Raw genomic sequence first — 6,088 nt, forward strand, 5'->3', positions numbered from 1 at the left:
AATACATTTGATACATTTTATATAGCTGATCTTAGTCAGGGTATCAAATTATTTTGCACAATTAAAATGATGAAGGTGTTATTGTAATTTTAAGTAAACAAAGTTAAAAAGCAATAACATAATTATTCTTCAATTAGACAACAAACCTTTTGGGATAAAAATTATTATTAACCAAAATTACCATAAGGAAATCAATATATTCTACACACCAAATGAAAGAGATTCCTAAATTATTATATGAATATAATTATTATGATTATATTATTGTTATAGAGTCAAGCCCTCACTTTGTCACCTAGAGAGAAGTTCTGTGAGTGATCATAACTCAGTGTAACCTGGAAATCCTGAACTCAAGGGATGCTCTTTCCTCAGTCTTTGAAGAAGCTAGAACTATAGAGATATTTACATTTGAATTCTATTACTATTTTCTCTAATGAGAAAACCTTTACCCAGAAACAAATAGCTTAGAGCTAAATGAGGGCTACAAAAAAAGGTGCAATTCCACTAGTGCAAAGAATGAAGACTCCATCAGAAAATTGGTGTACTTCATCCCAGGGGAGATAAATGAAGCCATGATGCTTGGTATTCCCTCCCCGATCTCATGACTCTACTCAAGTAAAGAACTTCCTTCACTCAGGTCTCTTTTCAAATGTGTCTTCCTCAGAGACAGCTGGCTACAGAAGCCCACACACAGCTAAAGTTTCTTCATACCTCTTATTCTACCTAATATTATATAATTCTTAATATATCCCTGCTTTTTCTATTAAAATGTAAGCAGTATATGAAAAGTGACACAGTTTGTTCATTGGAGTTTGCCTGACAGCTTATGTGTCAATAAGTCTATGTTATTTAATGAAAGTGAATAACTAAAAGAAGGAATGAAATGACAGGCAGGTCGGGGTTTGGAATTTTTTCCTTAAAAAATGTCTTCTTTGTCTTGGGTGGGAGAGTGAAGTGCAATCACTGCAGGTAGTTGTCCAAGGTGCTGCTCTGAGGTCACTGAATTCATGGAGCATAAGAACACAGGGAGCAGTGGACGGCCTTGGTGTCAGATGTGCTTGGCGCACACCCTCTGGTTTATGAACCCCTGACTGGGGTCTATGTCCAGTTCTCAGGGAGCCCTAAGGATCTCTGGTACTTATTCTTTATCTTATTCTCTTTTATTTAAAGAGTAAATCTAAGGAGATAGAACTTGTGAAAAATATAAAATCTATTTAAATAAGAACTATACATGAGGAATCAAAATCTGATGAATGATTTAAAGCTGAGCCTGGACACTATTTTCAGAAAACACATAGGTGACAGGTTCACACATAGGAGATGGACAGCAAAATGAGAGCAGACAATGAATAAGTTTCCTTCTTAGTGTAAGGTTTTTTTTATGTGACTCAGGAAAGTCAGCATAGGGAAGCAGGCTGCGTCCTCACCCATCCTAAATGCACTCCAAGAATAGCATATTTTAGGGCAAGTTTTGCTCCAGAAGGGCTTTGCTTCTCTGACCTTTGAAGAATGAGAAACCCATTGTCCAGTCATGCACCTTCAGCAGACCAGACATCCTCCAAAAGTAATAAGCTTTAATTACATAAGATATGTAGACATTGAACTATCTAAAGGGATAACATCAAGTATTTGGTGGAGAATTTTGAGTCTTTTGACACACAACTGGCATGAGGATTTCACTAGAGGAGGAAAAACAGAGAAGTGAACAATGATCTTCCTTTCCTATAGCAACTGTTTTGGATCCCCTTGGTGAGGTCCATGGACAGCAATTTGATGTCAAAGTGTTTAATATGTAGATATCCTATGTTTTCATAAAAGTTTTGATAGGGCTATGAACACACTAGTATTTCTTTCCTCCTACACCTTACCTCATGCACTCCTTTTCCACCCACTTCCGCAAAATTTTCTCCCTCAGCTCTTATTCTCCCCTCCATCTTTCCTCCATTTCTGGTCCTTTTGTCCTGTGTCTTTTACCATTCTGTAATTCTCTCTTTTGTTGACCTCACCATTTGGTATGCTCAGGTCAAGTTATTTTATATATAAAGTCTCTTCTTTACTTCGAAGCAAGGTATGGACATTACACCAAATTACACAAACAGAAATAAACATGATATCACCCAAATTCTTACACTCCACTTGTCTGGAGTGAACATTTGTTGAAAATTCTGGTTTTTTTTTTTTGAGTTAGAGTCTCACTGTGTTGCCCAGGCTGGAGTGCGATGGCATGTTCACAGCCTCCACAACCTCAACTTGCTGGGCTCAGGTAATCCTTCTGCCTCAGCCTTCCAAGTAGCTGGAACTATGGGCACGCATTACCTCACCTGCCTAATTTTTTGATTTATTGTAGAGATAAGGTCTCACCAAATTGTCCAGGCTGGTCTCAAAATTGTGAGTCCAAGCAATCCTCTCATCTCATCATCCCAAAGTGCTGGGATTATAGGCATGAGCCACCAAGCCCTGCCTAATTCTTATGATTTAATAAGATTATATTGAGACTAATTAGTGTAGCATCAGTATATCAATTCATAAAAATAAGTAGATGAATGAATAAATTGTTGATGAGAGGGAAAATTTGTGACTTTTCATCTGAATCCTAGTAAAAAATTAAAATCTATAAATAAACATAATAAAAAAAAAAAAAAGCAGTGGAATCCACAATCCCAGGAAGAATACTTTGGTAATATGTTGCAGACCAAAAATTATGTTTATTGTTTTGTACTGAATTAAATGTTTGCTGTATTTTGTAAGAGGCGATTTTTAATGCCTTCTGATTAAACTTTTTCAAAATCCAACACAGTTTGAGTTGTTTGTTTGAGTTTGAGTTGTTATGTGTCTTAAACAACACTTCTAGATGTACAGTAAACTTTTAAGTACAAATAAATTCATTTTTCAATAATATCTTCTTATGTGCCGGTAATCTACTCTGAATAGTTCAGCTCCACCAGGTAAATAGGAAACATGCAGGAAGTTAGGGTAGCTACGATACAAGTAACAACTGCTTAATCTATTAGTTAAAAATGCAGCTACGAAATACAAGGTTTCTCATTTTTAGATCACTACTGATTTCAACTGGATCCACTCAGTACTGATTAAATGCTAATTACTGTATAATTCTTCAAAAAATATCTGAACAAAGCTATGGGATGATCAGAGACACAGCGTTTAGTGTGTTTTCACTAAGGTAAGCAGCTTGTCAGAGGCCTTTCCAAACTGAGGTTTGAAGGTATTTTTGTGGGCTGACAGTTAAAAAAAAATAGTGCACAGGACTGTCCTCCAAATTAATTGCCAGTTTAAGAATGTAAATTTACAAGGACACTTTAATTTTTCATATTGCTTAGGTGGATTTATACAGTCTTCACAACTGCCCAGTACTGTGGCCACTTTTCAATTTTTAGAGCAATAAGCATCAAATTGAGAGTGGTCATATACTTGCCCAGGGCAATTTTGGCCATCAAAAATGCCAGATGTAGCCTTAATGTACTGCTAAGTGACACAGGTAAGTGCAGGATTTACAGCCTACATAGGCAGAGATAAAAGATATTTTATGTCCTTTGAGTAAATTAGAAAATGGTATTAAAGAGCACAAATTAATGTGTCCACACATACAGCTGGCAAGTGCTATTGCTGGGATTTCAAGCCATGTCTACTGGATTCCAAAGCCCTTTTCTTTGATTCCACTGGATCCAACAGTTCCATTTGTAGTTAATATGAATGGTGAAGGTGAATAAGTACACATTAAAGTTCTTAAAAGAGTCATTTTTCGTATGAGAGCAGCAACCCTCAATGCTGTAAGTGGTACACATGGTTTCTTCATGTCCTTCAAGTAGCAGTGTCCATGTGAAACAGTTGAGCCCAATACATCCTAAGCACAAGTGTGGAGGTTTCTGAAAAACCTTTACATTCCTGTCCAAAGCCCTGAAACTTCTTGTTTTTCCTTCCTTTCTGGCCTGAAACGGACACCTAAACGAAGGGTGAAGCAGTCATCCTGGATCCATGATGGGGAAGCCTAAGGAGAAAGGCCTGTATGCTAATTATAGTTGACTAGGATGGTAGAATTAGCCTCCTGGCATTATTCAGGGGCTAAACAGGTTGGGTGATAATTTCATAGGCTCTTTTTCATCACTGTTTAAGAATTTTCTGTTATCTGTAAAGTGCACATCTTAAATAGAAGTCTGTATATATTTATGTATGCAAGATACATTTTTTATTTGACATATAAGCTTATAGCCATCAGTTTCCTATGAGAATTGTAAGCATACTTTAGAATGGGTTAGATATCTTAAAGATTGAAATGACTGCTTCAGTCTTTATACTGAATTGTATATTACATAAAATCTTTGTACCCCTGAAAAATGAGTCATGAAATAAGAAAAAGTGAATGTAGATTCTGGGACTAGGTGTTCTGCTGCCAGGATGTCATGGAAGAAAGGATGAGGGATATGGAAAAGGGCAAGGTCTACAGAGATGCTTTCTTTATCCATGTGTACATCTTACCTGCCCAAGCTGCAGGTTTTCAGGACATTGTCTTGCTCTTCTGTGTTGGAACCTTCATTTCATAGAGTGCTCTTTCTGGCTTCCCCCAGATTAAAGACAATCTGTGACCTTCTATAAACTCTTATTGAATCCTTTGCTTATGGCCTCTGCTGGTACATCTTTCAAGCTTCCACTCTATTCTGAAGGGCTGGCCAACAGTTCAAAGAGGAGCTTCTTATTCTTTTTTAAATATGTAAAACATGTACTCATATAGATGAGTATGTTAGCTATACATAATACACTATGTATTATTATTGCTATAAGTCTGTCATGTATTTTAAACATTCATTGATGGACATTTAGATTATTACCAAATTGTTGCTGAAAATAATTTGCATTTAGATCATTGACATGAAAAAATGTTACAGATTTAGTTAAATTAATATATAACATATTTGATACCATTTATTTTTTGCCCTATTTTACTTTTAATTTTTGTCACCCTTTCTCGTTCTACCATTTGTAATTTTAGTAGAACTTTTCATAAAATTTCATTTTATCTCTTTTCTTTGCATAACTGTTATCTTTATGGTTTTTATTTGTTTATTTTTTTTAACTTTTTTAGTTGGGTGCCAAGCATTTACAATATACATTTACAAGTAATCTAAGCCTGCTTTCAATAACACTATCCCACTTTACCATTTTCCTTATCTCTAAAGATTTCTTAATATTTCTTACCAGATGGGTCTACTGGGAACAACTTGCTCACTTTTTTCTCTGAATAAGTCTTTATTTCTCCTGCAGCTTTGAAGGAGAATTTCACATGGGCACAGACCCTTAGTTGATGAACTTTTTCTCTCACAGTTTTGATATTTCACTCCACTGTCCTCTTACTTGTTTTTTTTCTTCTTCTGAGAAGTCAGATATAATTCTTTTTCCCTTCTAGATTTGAAGGTGCTTTGTTCCTTTGATTATTCTAAAATATTTTTAATCTTTAATTTTCAGGTTTTAAATATCATATGCCCAGGTGAGGAATTTTTGTTGTTTATCCTGATTGGTGTTCTCTGAGCTTCCTGGAGCAATGATTTGGCATCCAACATACATTTTTCTTCTTCTGGTGTTTTTTTTTTAATGAAAAAATTACACCTATTGTAGTTGCCCCACAGTTCTTGGACATTCTATTCTGGGTTTTTATGTCAACATTTTTTATTTGCTTTTAGTTCTGGAGAGATTTACTGAGATATTCTCAAGCTCAGCAATTTCTAGTCTCCAAATCAACTCAAAAAGGCATTCATCGCTTCTATTACAACATAATTCTGGCTAGGTATGGTGACTCACATTTGTATAACCAGAAGTTTGGGAGGCTATGGTGGAAAGATTACTTGAGGACAGAAGTTCAAGTCCAATTGAACAACACAGCAAGAACCTTTGTCTAGGAAATAACTAAGTAAGTAAGTAAATAAATAAATAAATGGAAAAGTGAGGTCTGTGTTCTCTCCCTTTAAAAAATACATATGAGCATATGTTCTTGTTTTTTTTCCTAGAATTTCTTTTGTTTTTTTTTTTAATAATCAGTATTTTTATTATAGTTTTGTGGGGTACAGTTAAGGGTTAG

The sequence above is a fragment of the Carlito syrichta genome, unplaced genomic scaffold, assembly GCF_000164805.1.
Source record: "Carlito syrichta isolate Samal-C Ts95f unplaced genomic scaffold, Tarsius_syrichta-2.0.1 Scaffold303586, whole genome shotgun sequence".
Taxonomy (NCBI): Eukaryota; Metazoa; Chordata; class Mammalia; order Primates; family Tarsiidae; genus Carlito; species Carlito syrichta.